The sequence below is a fragment of the Salmo salar genome, chromosome 16 (genome assembly GCF_965601325.2).
Source record: "Salmo salar chromosome 16, fSalSal1, whole genome shotgun sequence".
Taxonomy (NCBI): Eukaryota; Metazoa; Chordata; class Actinopteri; order Salmoniformes; family Salmonidae; genus Salmo; species Salmo salar.
The window spans coordinates 14,638,651-14,658,478 of record NC_138306.1 but is presented as its reverse complement, the minus strand read 5'-3'; the positions used below and the strand labels follow the sequence as shown (position 1 = coordinate 14,658,478).

At 43.8% G+C, this 19,828-nt stretch overlaps 1 pseudogene; it reads right to left on the bottom strand.

Moving 5' to 3' along the window:
* Nucleotides 1-8,617: 8,617 nt before the first annotated feature.
* LOC106573270 (N-lysine methyltransferase setd6-like) lies at nucleotides 8,618-14,052 on the bottom strand (annotated as a pseudogene).
* Nucleotides 14,053-19,828: the final 5,776 nt, after the last annotated feature.

Sequence of the window (19,828 nt, the reverse complement as noted above, 5' to 3'; positions counted from 1 at the left end):
ACAAGGCACACCTGTTAATTGAAATGCATTCCAGGTGACTACCTCATGAAGCTGGTTGAGAGAATGCCAAGAGTGTGCAAAGCTGTCAAGGCGGCACATGGTGGCAACTTTGAAGAATCTAAAATATAAAATATATACTTTTTTGGTTACTTCGTGATTCCATGTGTTATTTGATAGTTTTGTCTTCTATTATTCTACAATGTAGAAAATAGTAAAAAAAAGAAAAAAGTAATTCCCTGGAATGAGTAGGTGTCCAAACTTTTGACTGGAACTGTATATCCACTGGCGAATTGGGAGAGTGACGTAATTGCCATTATGAGCCAACGTGTTTGTTTACGGCAGTGCTACCTGCCAACAGCAATTCTCGCTTAATTGAGAGATTCGAGGAGCTAACATCGTACATTCATGCACTTAGAAATACATTTCGTAATTTTGGCCCAGAAGTTTGTACATTTTTCCGGGATCGCTTACCTTCTATTTACATTTTGAAACCACACTGGATTTTATCCCAATAGCCTGAAGGGGGAGACATGGTAAGCATTGAACTACAGAAATTCAGCCCTGGCAAAATATTCATTTAGCCAGTTAAATGAACTGGGATGTTAGTCCATCTGAGGTCAGATTGAATTGATTAGAGTTTTCTGTCAACGTTTTTGGCAATGGTTCTGTCTAAACAAGGAAATATATCTACAATGGGAAACAATTGGGATTCTATAGGTAGAGATTGAGTCCTCCTTCAGGGGTCTTCAGCGGCAGATTAATTTAATAATATGAGATTAAGATGAATTTATCTATGATCTTCAATGCATTTGGGAGCGACTGAGATACATTGCCTCGATATAGTAAAATGATCAGTAGATTTTATGGAAATGTGTGTTATTTCCTTCGATTAACCAATTGCATGGGCCAGGGGTTCCATGGATGATAAAAATAGCAAAGGAGAAATCAAATCAAACTTTACCCGATCAAACCTTACCGTGAAATGGTTACTAACAAACCCTTAACCAAGAATGCAGTTCAAGAAAGAGTTACCAAATAAACGAAAGTAAAAAACAATTAAAAATAACACAAAATAACAATACCGAGTCAATGTGCGGGGGTACTGGTTAGTCGAGGTAATTTGTACATGTAGGTAGGGGTAAAGTGACTAGGCATAGATTAAACAGATTTCAACAGAGAAGACAACAATGACATGAATGAGGGGCCGTTCATGTGCGAAGGATTAGCATTTCAATGAATATACAGTTGAAGTCGGAAGTTGACATACACCTTAACCAAATATATTTAAACTCAGTTTTTCACAATACCTGACATTTAATCCAAGTAAAAATTCCCTGTTTTAGGTCAGTTAGGCTCACCACTTTATTTTAAAAATGTGAAATGTCAGAATGATATATTTCAGCTTTTATTTCTTTCATCACATTCCCAGTGGGTCAGAAGTTTACATACACTCAATTAGCATTTGGTAGCATTGCCTTTAAATTGTTTAATTTGGGTCAAACGTTTCTGGTAGCCTTCCACAAGCTTCCCACAATAAGTTGGGTGAATTTTGTCCCATTCCTCCTGACAGAAGCTGGTGTAACTGAGTCAGGTTTGTAGGCCTTGCTTGCGCACGCTTTTTCAGTTCTGCCCACAAATGTTCTATAGGATTGAGGTCAGGGCTTTGTGATGGCCACTCTAATACCTTGACTTTGTTGTCCTTAAGCCATTTTGCCACAACTTTGGAAGTATGCTTGGGGTCATTGTCCATTTGGAAGACCCATTTGCGACCAAGCTTTAACTTCCTGATGTCCTGAGATGTTGCTTCAATATATCCACATAATTGTAATTCCTCATGATGCCATCTATTTCTCCAAAAAGTACGATATTTGTGCCCATGTGCAGTTGCAAACCCTAGTCTGGATTTTTTATGGTGGTTTTGGAGCAGTGGCTTCTTCCTTGCTGAGCGGCCTTTCAGATTATGTCGATATGACTCGTTTTACTGTGGATATAGATACTTTTGTACCTGTTTCCCCCAGCATCTTCACAAGGTCCTTTGCTGTTGTGCTGGGATTGATTTGCACTTTTCGCACCAAAGTACGTTCATCTCTAGGAGACAGAACGTGTCTCCTTCCTGAGCGGTATGATGGCAGCATGGTCCTAGGGTGTTTATGCTTGCGTACTATTGTTTGTACAGATGAACGTGGTACCTTCAGACATTTGGAAATTGCTCCCAAGGTTGAACCAGACTTGTGGAGGTCTACCATTTTTTTTCTGATGTCTTGGCTGATTTCTTTTGATTTTCCCATGATTTCAAGCAAAGAGGCACTGAGTTTGAAGGTAGGCCTTGAAATACATCCACAGGTACACCTCCAATTGACTCAAATGATGTCAATTAGCCTATCAGAAGCTTCTAAAGCCATGACATCATTTTCTGGAATTTTCCAAGCTGTTTAAAGGCACAGTCAACTTAATGTATATAAACTTCTGACCCACTGGAATTGTGATATGGTGAATTATAAGTGAAATAATCTGTCTGTAAACAATTGTTGGAAAAATTACTTGTGTCATTCACAAAGTAGATGTCCTAACTGACTTGCCAAAACTATAGTTTGTTAACAAGAAATTTGTGGAGTGGTTGAAAAACAAGTTTTAATGACTCCAACATAAGTGTATGTAAACTTCCGACTTCAACTGTGTGTGTGTGTGTGTGTGTGTGTGTGTGTGTGTGTGTGTGTGTGTGTGTGCGTGTATATATATATATATACACGCACACACACACATATATATATAAATAAATAAGAATTTGTTCTTAATTGACTTGCCTACTTAAATAATGGTATAATCAAACGTTTGTTTAACTATGCAAGTCAGTTAAGAACAAATTCTTAGTTACAATGACGACCTACACCGGCCAAACCCGGACGATGCTGGGCCCTATGGGACTCCCAATCACGGCTGGTTGTGATAGAGCCTGGAGTAAATGTTGTGAAAAGTACAGATACCCCCAAAAAACTACTGCTGTAAAAAACTTTGAAGTACTACTTAAGTACTTAACACCACTGCAAGTTGCTTTTGTTTACATTGTGAACATAGTCAATGCAATGTAGCTAACTAGTTTCTGGTAGCTAGTTGGTTCTTGTCTTCAAAATCGTAACACAATAACCAGTGGTGTGTAGTCCAGGCCATATGCAACCAAAATCAACTTTATTTGTAATTATTTAAATTCACAAGATAGAATGAACGCATGCGTCAGCCATCGAATTTGAGCCTTGGCGTTTCTTGAGCTTGGACTCTGCCATTGGACGTGACGCAACAGAAGGAGAATAGCAGCTTTCATTGATTTCAGAGGATGGGTGATGGCAATACCGGACACCCGATGGCTATAGCACAGATAGAACAATGAGACAGATATTTCACCGGATGTATAAATGTGAAGCATCCAGTTGGCATTTCCACTCACTACCAAATATGGTGGTGAGAGGAAGCCCAGTGGCTGGCAGTGGGAGAATTCAATTTTATTTATTTTTTACCTTTATTTAACCAGATAGGCCAGTTGAGAACAAGTTCTCATTTACAACCACGACCTGGCCAAGATAAAGCAAAGCAGTGCGACAAAAACAACACAGAGTTACACATGGGATTAACAAACGTACAGTCAGTAACACAATAGAAAAATCTGTATACAGTGTGTGCAAATGAAGTAAGGAAGTAAGGCAATAAATAGACCAATAGTGTCGAAGTAATTACAATTTAGCAATTTACACTTGAGTGATATATGTGCAGATGAGGATGTGCAAGTAGAAATACTGGTGTGCAAAAGAGCAGAAAAACAAAAACAAATATGGGGATGAGGTAGTTAGTTGGATGGGCTATTTACAGATGGGCTGTGTACAGCTACAGCAATCGGTAAGCTGTTCTGACAGTCATTGGCAGCAGAGAACTGGAAGGAAAGGCGGCCAAAGTAGGTGTTGGCTTTGGGGATGACAAGTGAAATATACCTGCTGGAGAGCATGCTACGGGTGGGTGCTGCTATGGTGTTCCAGTGAGCTGAGATAAGGCGGCGCTTTACCTAGCAAAGACTTGGATGACCTGGAGCCAGTGGGTTTGACGATGAATATGAAGCGAGGGCCAGCAAACAAGAGCATACAGGTCGCAGTGGTGGGTAGTATATGGGGCTTTGGTGACAAAATGGATGGCACTGTGATAGACTGCATCCAGTTTGCTGAATAGAGTGTTGGAGGCTATTTTGTAAATGACATCGCTGAAGTCAAGGATTGGTAGGATAGTCAGTTTTACGAGGGTATGTTTGGCAGCATGAGTGAAGAATGCTTTGTTGCGAAATAGGAAGCCGATTCTAGATTTAATTTTGGATTGGAGAAGCTTAATGTGAGTCTGGAAGGAGAGTTTACAGTCTAACCAGACACCTAGGTATTTGTAGTTGTCCACATATTCTAAGTCAGAACCGTCCAGAGTAGTGATGATGGACGGGCGGGCGGGTGCGGGCAGCGATCGGTTGAAGAGCATGCATTTCGTTTTACTTGCATTTAAGAGCAGTTGGAGGCAACGGAAGGAGAGTTGTATGGCATTGAAGCTCGTCTGGAGGTTAGTTAACACAGTGTCCAAAGAAGGGCCAGAAGTATACAGAATGGTGTCGTCTGCGTAGAGGTGGATCAGAGAATCACCAGCAGCAAGAGCAACATCATTGATGTATACAGAGGAGAGTCAGCCTGAGAATTGAACCCTGTGGCACCCCCATAGAGACTGCCAGAGGTCCAGACAACAGGCCCTCCGATTTGACACACTGAACTCTATCTGAGAAGTACTTGGTGAACCAGGCGATTGACAGAGTCGAAAGCCTTGGCCAGGTCGATGAATACGGCTGCACAGTATTGTCTTTTATCGATTGGGGGTTATGATATCGTTTAGGACCTTGAGCGTGGCTGAGGTGCACCCATGACCAGCTCGGAAACCAGATTGCATAGCGGAGAAGGTATGGTGGGATTCGAAATGGTCGGTAATCTGTTTGTTAACTTGGCTTTCGAAGACCTTAGAAAGGCATGGTAGGATAGATATAGGTCTGTAGCAGTTTGGGTCTAGAGTGTCTCCCCCTTTGAAGAGGGGGATTACTGCGGCCGCTTTCCAATCTTTAGGAATCTCAGACGATACAAAAAAGAGGCTGAACAGGCTAGTAATAGGGGTTGCAACAATGGTGGTGGATAATTTTAGGAAGAGAGGGTCCAGATTGTCTAGCCCAGCTGATTTGTAGGGATCCAGATTCTGCAGCTCTTTCAGAACATCAGCTTTCTGGATTTGGGTGAAGGAGAAGCGGGGGGTTGGGCTTGGTCCAGTTGCTGCGGGGGGTGCAGAGCTGTTGGCCGGGGTTGAGGTAGCCAGGTGGAAAGCATGGCCAGCCATAGAGAAATGCTTATTGAAATTCTCGATTATCGTGAATTTATCAGTGGTGACAGTGTTTCTTAGTCTCAGTGCAGTGGGCAGCTGGGAGGAGGTACTCTTATTCTCCATGGACTTTACAGTGTCACAATTTTGGGGGGAATTAGTGCTGCAGGATGCAAATTTCTGTTTGAAAAAGCTAGCCTTTGCTTTCCTAACTGACTGTGTTTATTGGTTCCTGACTTCCCTGAAAAGTTGCATATCGCGGGGACTATTCGAAGCTAGTGCAGTATGCCACAGGGTGTTTTTGTGCTGGTCAAAGGCAGTCAAGTCTGGAGTGAACCAAGGGCTATATCTGTTCTTAGTTCTACATTTTTTAAAAGGGGCATGCTTATTTAACATGGTGAGGAAGGCACTTCAATATGCTTATTTAAGATGGTGAGGAAAGCACTTCAATATCCTTCCAGGACACCCGGGCCAGGTCGATTAGAAAGGCCTGCTTGCAGAAGTGTTTTAGGGAGCATTTGACAGTGATGAGGGGTGGTCGTTTGACCACGGACCCAGGCAATGAGGCAGTGATCGCTGAGATCCTGGTTGAAAACAGCAGAGGTGTATTTAGAGGGTAAGTTGGTCAGGATGATATCTATGAGGGTGCCCATGTTTACGGATTTGGGGTTCTACCTGGTAGGTTCCTTGATAATTTGTGTTAGATTGAGGGCATCAAGCTTAGATTGCAGGGCGGCCGTGGGGTTAAGCATATCTAAATTTAGGTCACCTAGCAGTACGAACTCTGACGATAGATGGGGGGCAATCAATTCACATATGGTGTCCAGGGCACGGCTGGGAGCTGAGGGGGGTCTATAACAAGCAGCAAAGGTGAGGGACTTATTTCTGGAGAGATGGATTTTTAAAAGTAAAAGCTCGAACTGTTTGGGCATAGACCTGGATAGTATGACAGAACTCTGCAGGCTATTTCTACAGTAGATTGCAATTCCGCCCCCTTTAGCAGGTCTGTCTTGACGGAAAATGTAATTGGGGATGGAAATTTCAGAATTTTTGGTGGCCTCAGGATTCAGACACGGCTAGGACATCAGGGTTGGCGGAGTGTGCTAAAGTAGTGAATAAAGCAAACTTAGGGAGGAGGCTTCTGATGTTGACATGCATGAACCCAAGCCTTTTACGGTTGCAGAATTCAGAAAATGAGAGGGCCTGGGTTAACCTCTGCATCGCCAGAGGATCAGCGGAGGAGTAAGATGAGGGTATGGCTATAGGCTATAAGAACTGGTCGTCTAGTGTTTTGGGAACAGATAATAAAAGAAGCAGATTTCTGGGCGTGGTAGGATAGATTCAGGGCATAGTGTTCAGACAAGGGTATGGTAGGGTGCGAGTACAGTGGGAGTAAACCTAGGCATTGAGTGACGATGAGAGGTTGCATCGCTGGAGGCGCCAGTTAAGCTAGGTGCGGTCTCCGCATGTGTGGGGGGTAGGACAAGGGGGCTATCTGAGGTATGTTAAGCAGGACTAGGGGCTCCACAGTAAAATAAAACAATGAGAGCTGCCCTAAACAACAGTATACAAGGCATATTGACATTAGAGAAAGGCATAAAGCAATCACAGGTGTTGATTGGGAGAGCTAAGACAACAACGGGTGAACAGCTAGGACAACAATGGTGATGAATGGGCAGAGAGTCAGTTAGCTACACACAGGGCCTGAGTTCGAGGCTGGGGCCGACAGATAAACAAAATTAAGTACCGTGTTAATGAACAGTCCAGCAGGCATCAGCTGTGTAACCGAGTGATCATAGGGTCCAATGAGCAGCAATAGATGAAACAGGGAGCCGTTCGGTAGTCGATTACTACGCTAGGCGAACGGGAGACACGGCGTTCAGGAAGCTAGCGGGCCGGGGCTAGCAGATGAATCATCACCAACATCCATGACGCAGAGGCCGGTTGAGAGCACGTCGGCCGAATTACGTCAGCAGACCAGCAGACCAGTCGTGATGGATCGGCGGGCTCCATGTCGACAAAGGGTCCAGGCCAATTGGCAAGAGAGGTATTGTAGTTTGTGTACTTCCTTTGCTAGTTGGGAGATGGGCCTAGCTCGAGGCTAACTGGTGCATGCTACTGGACAAGGGCTTTAGCCACAATAGCTACTCGGTAGCAACTAGCTAGCTGCGAAGATCCGGTGTAATGGTCCAGAGCTTGCGGCAGGAATCCGGTGATGTAGTGGGGAAAAAAGCAGTCCGATATGCTCAGGGCTGATATTGCACTGTGCAGACTGGCAGGAATTATCCGGGCTAAAGCGGCTGGAGTCCGAGCTAAAGGTAAAGACCACGAGCAGTGGCTAACAATGACTAAATAGCTAGTAGCTAATTAGCTGGCTAGCTTCTGATGGAGGTTCCAGTTATAAGGTCTAAAAAACAGCAGATCCGTACCACATTGGGTGAGGCGGGTTGCAGGAAGGTATATTTAATTCGAAAATGGAAAAAAAGAGATTGAAATGTATACAAAAAAACGGAAAAGAATGAATATTTACATGGGACGAAAACACGTCTTACGACTGCACCATTTTGGAAGAAGAGGAGCGAGATGGATTTTGGCCGACATTCTCCAAATGTTGTCATCGATGAAACATTTGATCTCAATACAGTTTTGTTTCCAAAACTAGAGTCTGTTACAGACAGAGTGAACTAAGTTTTGTAGACTTTACCCTTAGCCAAAGTTGAATTTTTTTTTTGTTTTGTTTAGAAGGATTGCAAGGCTGAATTGAGTTCTTGCACATACACTTCAGAGTAGGCGTTCCCTAACGGAAATGCAGATACATGCTAGAATGCGCCAATAGGCTCTTTCTAGCTCGTTCTTGGCTCTGCCCACGTCGTTGCTTGTTCTGCCCACTATGATTAAACGACAGTCTTGGGTTATTTATAAAGAATATTTGGCTATAGTGTAGCAGGGCAGTAAGAAGGTCCATTGCAGGTTTGGGTGACTTAATGACCAATGAAGGACATGGAGCAGTACTTACCCAACTGTCTATAGGGGGCTCTTAAAGAAGCCAACGCTCATTAGTCTCATACAAATTCACAAGGATACAGTATACAGTAAAATCACTCTTTTCCAAATATGTTCAGTTAAAATAGAGCCACTGGCCAGCTTTATTCAAATAGTCTTATTAATTCCTTCAGGCATGTTTTGAGTAGATGTCACTACAAATCAGTGAGTGCTTTGAGATGGATTGAGTGGTAATTCAGGGTTTGGTGAGCTCCAGAAGCTGGTGCAGGATAGTCTTTTGGCCGTAGCGGACTTGCAGTGCCCTCCTCTCCCGGCTACTCAGTTAAGCATGGCGATCTTTACCCTTCAGCAGTACCTTGTCCTTCTGCATGTCCTCCCCATATGGGTCCAGTGTTAAAGGGACTGAAGCGTGCACTAGACGCTTCCACAGAGGGTCCAGACTTGGCAGGCCCTCGTTGGACAGTGCCTGCATCATTTTCTCCTCATCGTCATCTTCTGCCTCCCCCCAGCCTTCGTTCTCACTACAGTCCTCAAACTCCTCCACTGACCTGCACAGGATCTAGGGAGAGAGGCAAACACCAATACAAACTGGACAGTCTTAAATATACGACTGCCTGCACTCTAGTGAGTTACTATGGTTACGTTTTGATCATGGTTACCTTGAGTGTTGTTTAGGTGAGGGACCCTGACTTTCCAAAGATGAAGACTCCCTTGTCTCCCACAATTTCCATCTCAAGCAAAAACTCCACTTCTCCACCAAGACGTGCTATTCAGCTTCAGACTCAGTTGCTGGGATGGGGAAGCACAGGATAGGACAGACTGATTTAAAGGTGTCCATGGAAAACCATAAGGAGATGTGAAGAACTCAGGATAATTTAGAAATGTGGTCTCTAATTTGTGTTCATTCAGTTTGAAGATATTTATGTGTAGTGTATTAGGAAAAAAAATGTGTCAGCTGTCTCTATCCACCCCTACTCATCTGTCTGTGTTCAGTCTGTTACAGTCACCTTGCACAGCTGCTTTGTATACATTGGACAAGGGTATGTCTGCAGTGTCGTTGCTGTTGCTTTGATCTGGCTCGGCAAATCATGTGTAGGAGCTGCCAGTTGGCCATCTGATCATACGTGTTGAAGACTTCCTCTCCTTTCCGGGTACTTTACATGGACAGAATCTTCAAATACTCCTGTAGATGCAGAGAGAAAGGGACATATCACAGCATAATATCATATTCTTGCTTTAAACCCACTACATAAGATCAGTTTACATAATATCGACTGTAGTTTTTTACATACAGGTGTGTACTCCAGATTGCCGTTGTGATTGGACACAAGGTTTAACATGTACCGAATGGGCACCATCATGGGGGGATTGGGGCCCTCATTCAGGGGCTCCTGGAAACTGCAGAGTAAAAGAAAGGAAGGAAATGAGAAACAGTGGATTATGGGATTGTATTCAGACCTAAACAGAAAGCACTTGAAGCATATCCGCAGCACTACAGTACAAGTGTCAAAACAGTTGTTACTTCTGTCAGTAACCAACGAAATGGACAACATACTGAAGTAGGACACTCCTTTTCAACATCTTCACAAGTAAATCACCTCCACTCCATAGAGTGATGGGACACAAGCAATGTTGGCTGTTTAACCTCTAAAAAGACAGAAAAGAGAGAGAAAGTGGATATTTGAAATTTAAACAGCTGTAACCCTTATTTCTGGTTGTAGATATTTTACACTACCTCCACTGGAGGACTTGTGAGTTCGGCAGTAAAAATAAACACGGGTTACCACTGAAAACTATAACTTGTCGTTTCTCTGGACCAAGTCATATAGCCAGCAGTCACGAACAATTTACTTGACCTCTTTTTCCTTATAATGTATAGTAAGACACTGGTCTCACCTGGGGTGTGGTGTGTGGAAACAAATCACTCAATCACACGAGGGGTTTGATGTGCGGAAATCATCACCCAATCACAGGAGTGGCTTTTAAAGGGAATTATATGGAGAATCTGGGTTGCATGTATGGTGCCAGAAACAAACCTGTTTCCCCAAAAACAGCTCACTTTGCAAATATTAATTGCAATAGCTTTTCTAGCCAGACTTCAGTTTTATTTTTTACTGGCAATATGTTGGTGTCTAAAATGTATCCCAATGTGGGTCTTAATTTTGCTTAAGTAGGGTTGCAAAGTTACCGGTAATTTACCAAAGTTACTGGAATCTTCTGTAGTTTTGGTTATTAACAGATGGCAATCTATGGTAACTTTGGTAATTTATATTTAACTTCATTTAAAAAAATTCATATATAGTATTCATTCTTTATATCGGTGTCCATGAGTTTGAGTTTCTAGTGGATAGACCATATGGTTCAAGAGACAATGGCATAATTAATTTTAAAACAATGGCATTATTTATAACTCTACAACTCTTCAAACCATTAACTTTTTTTCAACTGCCACCAGTTTGGTGCCAAAACATTTACAACAAAGACATAGACAGTAAAATAAATAAAAGTGTGTAAAAATATATACTGCTCAAAAAAATAAAGGGAACACTTAAACAACACATCCTAGATCTGAATGAAAGAAATAATCTTATTAAATACTTTTTTCTTTACATAGTTGAATGTGCTGACAACAAAATCACACAAAAATAATCAATGGAAATCCAATTTATCAACCCATGGAGGTCTGGATTTGGTGTCACACTAAAAATTAAAGTGGAAAACCACACTACAGGCTGATCCAACTTTGATGTAATGTCCTTAAAACAAGTCAAAATGAGGCTCAGTAGTGTGTGTGGCCTCCACGTGCCTGTATGACCTCCCTACAATGCCTGGACATGCTCCTGATGAGGTGGCGGATGATCTCCTGAGGGATCTCCTCCCAGACCTGGACTAAAGCATCCACCAACTCCTGGACAGTCTGTGGTGCAACGTGGCGTTGGTGGATGGAGCGAGACATGATGTCCCAGATGTGCTCAATTGGATTCAGGTCTGGGGAACGGGCGGGCCAGTCCATAGCATCAATGCCTTCCTCTTGCAGGAACTGCTGACACACTCCAGCCACATGAGGTCTAGCATTGTCTTGCATTAGGAGGAACCCAGGGCCAACCGCACCAGCATATGGTCTCACAAGGGGTCTGAGGATCTCATCTCGGTACCTAATGGCAGTCAGGCTACCTCTGGCGAGCACATGGAGGGCTGTGCAGCCCCCCAAAGAAATGCCACCCCACACCATGACTGACCCACCGCCAAACCGGTCATGCTGGAGGATGTTGCAGGCAGCAGAACGTTCTCCACGGCGTCTCCAGACTGTCACGTCTGTCACATGTGCTCAGTGTGAACCTGCTTTCATCTGTGAAGAGCACAGGGCGCCAGTGGCGAATTTGCCAATCTTGGTGTTCTCTGGCAAATGCCAAACGTCCTGCACGGTGTTGGGCTGTAAGCACAACCCCCACCTGTGGACGTCGGGCCCTCATACCACCCTCATGGAGTCTGTTTCTGACCGTTTGAGCAGACACATGCACATTTGTGGCCTGCTGGAGGTCATTTTGCAGGGCTCTGGCAGTGCTCCTCCTGCTCCTCCTTGCACAAAGGCGGAGGTAGCGGTCCTGCTGCTGGGTTGTTGCCCTCCTACGGCCTCCTCCACGTCTCCTGATGTACTGGCCTGTCTCCTGGTAGCGCCTCCATGCTCTGGACACTACGCTGACAGACACAGCAAACCTTCTTGCCACAGCTCGCATTGATGTGCCATCCTGGATGAGCTGCACTACCTGAGCCACTTGTGTGGGTTGTAGACTCCGTCTCATGCTACCACTAGAGTGAAAGCAACGCCAGCATTCAAAAGTGACCAAAACATCAGCCAGGAAGCATAGGAACTGAGAAGTGGTCTGTGGTCCCCACCTGCAGAACCACTCCTTTATTGGGGGTGTCTTGCTAATTGCCTATAATTTCCACCTGTTGTCTATTCCATTTGCACAACAGCATGTGACATTTATTGTCAATCAGTGTTGCTTCCTAAGTGGACAGTTTGATTTCACAGAAGTGTGATCGACTTAGAGTTACATTGTGTTGTTTAAGTGTTCCCTTTATTTTTTTGAGCAGTGTATATAAAGGAAGCAAGTCGGGAAGCAAGTTTAGGGAGTGAGTGTTTTAATAAATAAAATAAACAATGACCACGAAACACAGACAACGCACCAACATGAAAACAGAATCAAGAACCAAGGGGAGTGACAGATATAGGGAAGATAATCAAGGAGGTGATGGAGTCCAGGTGAGTGTCATGAGGCGCTGGCGAGCAAGACGATGGTGACAGGTGTGCAGGATAATCAGCAGCCTGACGACCTAGAGGCCAGAGAGGGAGTATATGTGACAATACCCTTTGCAACCCTATGCGTCAGAATCATATATTGTATCTTGTATTTTGGATGTATGATCAACTTTGTAAATTATGCTGCATTAATAATATAAGTAAATTGTATACTTGACTGGAGGAAAATATCAAACGTCTATATTTGGGTGGACTGTTTTGTAATGATGAACAAGCAGCATTGCAGAAAGCCAATCATCCCTCTATTCTATAGCCCTTCCTTGATGACTGAGTCATGCAACTTCTCACCTGTAAGCCATGACAAAAGCCACCATGCTTCTGTAGAGGTAAAGTGTGTGTCTCTCTGGGTCCCACAGGTTATGGTGTAAGGTGATGAAAGGTAGGACAATGTCTTTGTACTCTTTCTGGATGTTGGTGAGGTCAATGGCCACCGCCTCTGGGATCCCAGTCCACTTCGAGAGTCTATCCCTCTCATCCTTTGACCTACAAACCACATCCACAAAATACAACTCAGCCAAAATACCAGCAACTGGAATCACAGAGCGATCAGAGTATTTAAGTCTACTCAACTAAGAATATAAGATGTGTCTATGTACTGTATGTGTTTGACCTTACCAGAACATGGGGTGATCCAGAGCTGTGAAGTGAGGCCAGAGGGATAGGTAAGGCCTTCAGTGGGACTGGGGAGATGTGTACTCATACATCAAAGCCAGGAGGGGCACCCAGCCAGAAGTGCTCTCCAGAGATATTTACCTAGGGAGGCAGAGGACCAGATGTTTTCTTTGGGGGCCTCCGACCAGAGGTGTGTGTGTGTGTGTGTGTGTGTGTGTGTGTGTGTGTGTGTGTGTGTGTGTGTGTGTGTGTGTGTGTGTGTGTGTGTGTGTGTGTGTGTGTGTGTGTGTGTGTGTGTGTGTGTGTGTGTGTGTGTGTGTGTGTGTGTGTGTGTGTGTGTGTGTGTGTGTGTGTATGCAGTCTCACCTTCCAGCATTTGCCAGGACTTTGGTGGTGCAGAAGAGCTATTCTGGGTATAGTCACCTTCCAGCATGCCATACTCTGCTACTGTGTCCTCCTTGCTGATGTGAACACAACTGAATAAGCATGCACACAGAATGCACAGAAGTCAGCTGAGTTTCACCCCCAATACACCTATGTCTGTGAAGTGGAGGGCTTTTTACTTATTGTGAACAATGTCTTTATACTTTTTCTGGATATTTTGATTGTGATTCCTTGCTGTTGAGTTTCCGCCCTTCACACCCCTTCAGGAAGCTTTGGAGAGGGTCGCTGCCCTCTGTCTTCAGGAAACAAGGATCATCAGACCCCCATAACAACCAACAATGCAGGCTGGTTAGGTAGGATTAAATATATTGACACGTAAAAAAAAAACAGCACTATCAAAGGTTCTTATTAATCTAGCTAGTTACAGGTTATTAACTTGCAAGTTACATAGCATTCATAACTTGAAATCGTTTACCAAAGCACTAACGGTAGCTGCTAGTCACATCATTGCCTGGAAACCCGACGTTGAATTGCATTGAATTCTATCAAATCATGATGTCAGTGATCTTCAGGTCGGAAAGTCGGAGCTCTAGAAAGATGCCCGAGTTTCCGACTTTGAATTCCAAGTTGGATGACCGTTCAAAACACGTTTTCCCACGTTTCCCGTTTTCCCAGTTGGAGCGCTCGTTTTCCCCCGAGTTCCCAGTTGTCTTGAGCGTGCTGAAGTCGGAGATTTCTGAATTCCCAGTTGTTTTACATAATCAGAGGGGAAGAGAGATGGCCTACTCGGCGGAAAATCCCTCCAGCAGGTGGTGTTTATTTTTTGTTTTGCCAACCAAGCAATGAGTTTTTGTATGGAGGTAACGGATAGAGTGTCGAATTTGGTCAGAAAAAAAGGAATGGCTTATTTTCTACGTGATGTTTATTTGATCGACTATAAGTTTCGTAATGCTTAAATTGTTACGAGTGTACTGATATAAGTAGGACATGTTACACGTGGACCATTTCAACAAACTGAAATGGTCCACCCACACAGACAGTGTGGTGAAGAAGGCGCAACAGGCCTCTTCAACTTCAGGAGGCTGAAGAAGTTCGACTTGTCACCTAAAACCCTCACAAACTTTTACAGATGCACAATTGAGAGCATCCTGTCGGGCTGTATCACCGCCTGGTACTGCAACTGCACCGCCCACAACCGCAAGGCTTTCTAGAGGGTGGCGCTGTCAGCACAACGCATCACCGGGGACAAACTACCTGCCCTCCAAGACACCTACAGCACCTGATGTCACAGGAAGGCCAAAAAGATAATCAAGGACAACACCAGCCACTGCCTGTTCAACCCGGTACCATCCAGAAGGCGAGGCCAGTACAGGTGCATCAAAGCTGGGACCAAGAGACTGAAAAACAGCTTCTATCTCAAGGCCGTCAGACTGCTAAACAGACATCACTGACACAGAGAGGCTGCTGCCTACATACACTCGAAGTCATTGGCCACTTAATAAATGGATCACTAGTCACTGCTTACATATCTTTACTAATTTATTTAGCTAGGCAAGTCAGTTAAGAACAAATTCTTATTTACAATGACAGCCTAGGAACAGTGGGTTAAGCTGCCTTGTTCAGGGGCAGAACGACAGATTTTTACCTTGTTAGCTCAGGGTTTTGATCTAGGAACCTTTCGGTTACTGGCCCAATGCTCTAACCACTAGGCTACCTGTCCCTCATACAGTATGTATATACTGTATTCTATACCATCCATTACATCTTGCCTATGCCGCTCGGTCATCGCTCCTCCATATATTTATATGTACATATTCTTATTCCTTTACTTAGATTTATGTGTATTAGGTAGTTGTTGTGGAATTGTTAGATTACTTAGATATTACTGCACTGTCGGAAGTAGAAGCACAAGCATTTCGCTACACTTGTATTAACAACTGCTAACCATGTGTATGTGACCAATCAAATTTGATTTTACTTCTTAAAAATATATATATCGGAGTGGTCTCGAGATGGCAATGCATATTCATGACATGATGCTATAGTAGCATAGCATCTCTCTCCATTGAATACAGGCGGTTGACGTCAACAACCCTCATCGAATATTTAAAAAAGGATTACAATAATGACATTTATACACAAATCCAAAGAATGGATAGGCGGGAGCTAGACAGCCCGCTATGTCGCTTTGTGGACACTGACTCCCATTGTTAGGGTGGAGAGACATGTACGCTACATGACCGAAGGTATGTGGACACCTGCTCGTCGAACATCTCATTCCAAAATCATGGGAATTAATACATAGTTGGTCCCCCCCTTTGCTGCTATAACAGCCTCCACTCTTCTGGGAAGGCTTTCCACTAGATGTTGGAACATTTGCTGAGGGGATTTGCTTCCATTCAGCAACAAGAGCATTAGTGAGGTCAGGCACTGATGTTGGGCGATTAGGCCTGGCTCGCAGTCGGCGTTCCAATTCATCCCAAAGGTGTTCGATATGGTTGAGCTCAGGGCTCTGTGCAGGCCAGTCATGTTCTTCCACACCGATCTCGACAAACCATTTCTGTATGGACCTCGCTTTGTGCACGGGGGCATTGTCATGCTGAAACAGGAAAGGGCCTTCCCCAAACTGTTGCCACAACGTTGGAAGAACAGAGTCGTCTAGAATGTCATTGTATGCTGTAGGGTTAAGATTTCACTTAACTGGAACTAAGGAGCCTAGCCCGAACCATGAAAACAGCCCCAGACCATTATTGCTCCTCCACCAAACTTTACAGTTGGCACTATGCATTGGGGAAGGTAGTGTTCTCCTGGCATCCGCCAAACCCAGATTCATCCGTCAGACTTCCAGATGGTGAAGCGTGATTCATCACTCCAGAGAATGCGTTTCCACTGCACCAGAGTCCAATGGTGGCAAGCTTTACACCACTCCAGCCAACGCTTGACATTGCGCATGGTGATCTTAGGTTTGTGTGCAGCTGCTCGGCCATGGAAACTAATTTTATGTAGCTCCCGATGAACAGTTCTTGTGCTGACGATGCTTCCAGAGACAGTTTGTAACTCGGTAGTGAGTGTTGCAACAAAGGACAGGCGATTGTTACATGCTTCAGCAATCGGTGATCCTGTTCTGTGAGCTTGTGGCCAACCACTTCAAGGCTGAGCCATTGTTGCTCCTACACATTGGAAATGTGGCATTCTATGACGGTGCCATGTTGAAAGTCACTGAGCTCTTCAGTAAGACCATTCTACTGACAATGTTTGTCTATGGCGATTGCATGGCTGTGTGCTCGATTTTATACACCTGTCAGCAATGGATGTGGCTGAAATAGCCGAAATGACTCATTTGAAGGGCTATCCACATACTTGGCCATGTAGTGTACCTACTCTAGAATCCTCTCCAACCTGGACTGCTTTCCCAGACCAACGTTTCTCAGAATCATCAGGGCAAAGCAACAGTGATCTCTCCAGCTAGGTCCATAGTTCATCATGATGACTCCTGAAACTGCAAATATTGCAAATATGCTGTGTCATGTCATATGGCTTGCCTATTAAAAAGTAACAGCTTTTCCATTTGAGTCGCCTAGTTGAGACAATCCCATCCAGGGGTGCTACCTGACTGTTGCATTGTTTTAGTTACAGTAACATTATCTAGATGAGGTCATTTGTTGTGCTAACACCTTTGCCTTGTGTGATTTGGCTGAGTAGGAAGAGCCCATTGGGTCACCCAGCAAAATCTACAGCTCTGGTCACCAATTCTTCCCTCATAGCCTTTGTTCCATTGATGATCACAGAAGGTCTGCCTCGAAGTAGAGGCTGAACACCTTCCCATAGTGCGTTGACAGCTGTTTTGATGAAAAACACATGTAAAAGTGTTGTTGATTATTAGAAGAAATCTGATGTTTCTCATATATAACTTTCTTGTCACCAGCTTGATTGAAATCTCTGTGACACTTTAGAAATTGATTTGACTAAAATGTAGTAAAGATGCTTTGATCCGTGTATCAAAGCTTGGATGTCATTTATTTCAAATTCTTATTCTAATAAATCTATTTGCTCTTGTGTCAGTTGTGTTGTGTTGTAACAGGGTAGGGGTGATATACAGAAGATAGCCCTATTTGGTAAAAGACCAAGTCCATATTATGGCAAGAACAGCTCAAATAAGCAGAGAGAAACAGTCCATCATTACTTTAAGACATGAAGGTCAGTCAATCAGGAACATTTCAAGAACTTTGAACATTTCTTCAAATGCAGTTGCAAAAACCATCAAGCACTATGATGAAACTGGCTCTCATGAGGACTGCTATAAAAGTTCATTAGAGTTACCAGCCTCAGAAATTGCAGCCCAAATAAATGCAGAGTTCAAGTAACAGACACATCTCAGCATCAACTGTTCAGAGGAGGTGTGAATCAGGCCTTCATGGTTGAATTGCTGCAAAGAAACCACTACTAAAGGACACCAATAATAAGAAGAGACTTGCTTGGGCCAAGAAACAGGAGCAATGGACATTAGACCGGTGGAAATCTATCCTTTGGTCTGATGAGTCCAAATTTGAGATTATTGGTTCCAACCGCCATGTCTTTGTGAGACGCAGAGTAGGTGAATGGATGATCTCCACATGTGTGGTTCCCACAGTGACGCATGGAGGACGAGGTGTGATGGTGTGGGGTGCTTTGCTGGTGACACTGTTGGTGATTTATTTAGAATTCAAGGCACACTTAACCTAAAGTGACCAGATTTCTGAAATAAAAACCGGGGACATTTCCAGTTCGGCGGTCAATATATCATTCAAATATCCAATGTTATTATTTATGAAATTAAAAAGGGGGACAATTCCGGTTTCATGTATTTAGTCTAACAGGCTCACTGTGATAGACAGACAGAGAAAACAACTACAGTGGCTTGTGAAAGTATTCACCCCCCTTGGCATGTTTACTATTTTGTTGCCTTGATTTTTGGGGGGGTTTGTATCATTTGATTTACACAACATGCCTACCACCTTTTTTTTATTGTGAAACAAACAAGAAGTAAGACAAAAAAACAGAACTTGAGCGTGCATAACTATTCACCCCCCCCCCCCCCCCCAAAAAAAGTCAATACTTTGTAGAGCCATGTTTTGCAGCAATTACAGCTACAAGTCTCTTGGGGTATGTCTCTATAAGCTTGGCACATCTAGCTGCTGGGTTTTTTGCCCATTCTTCAAGGCAAAAGTGCTCCAGCTCCTTCAAGTTGGATGGGTTTCGCTGGTGTACCGCAATCTTTATGTCATACCACAGATTCTCAATTGGATTGATGTCTGGGCTTTGATTAGGCCATTACAAGACATTTAAATGTTTCCCCTTAAACCACTCGAGTGTTGCTTTAGCAGTATGCTTAGGATCATTGTCCAGCTGGAAGGTGAATCTCCGTCCCAGTCAAAAATCTTGGAAAGACTGAAACAGGTTTCCCTCAAGAATTTCCCTGTATTTAGCGCCATCCATCATTCCTTCAATTCTGACCAGTTTCCTAGTCCCTGCCAATGAAAAATATCCCCACAACATGATGCTGCCACCACCATGCTTCACTGTGGGGATGGTCTTCTCGGGGTGATGAGAGGTGTTGGGTTTGCGCCAGACATAGTGTTTTCCTTGATGGCCAAAAAGCTACATTTTAGTCTCATCTGACCAGAGTACCTTCTTCCATATGTTTGGGGAGTCTCCCACATGCCTTTTGGCGAACACCAAACATGTTTGCTTATTTCTTTCTTTAAGCAATGGCCACTCTTCTGTAAAGCCCAGCTCTGTTCAATAGACATATACTCCAATCTCTGCTGTGGAGCTTTGCAGCTCCTTCGGGGTTATCTTTGGTCTCTTTGTTGCCTCTCTGATTAATGCCCTCCTTGCCTGGTCTAATGGCAGGTTTGGTGTGGTACCATATTCTTTCCATTTTTTAATAATGGATCAAATGGTGCTCCGTGGGATGTTCAAAATTTCAGATATTTTTTTTATAACCCAACAATGATCTGTACTTCTCCACAACTTTGTCCTTGACCTGTTTGGAGAGCTCCTTGGTCTTCATGGTGCCGCTTGCTTGGTGATGCCCCTTGGTTAGTGGTGTTGCAGACTCTGGGGCCTTTCAGAACAGGTGTATAT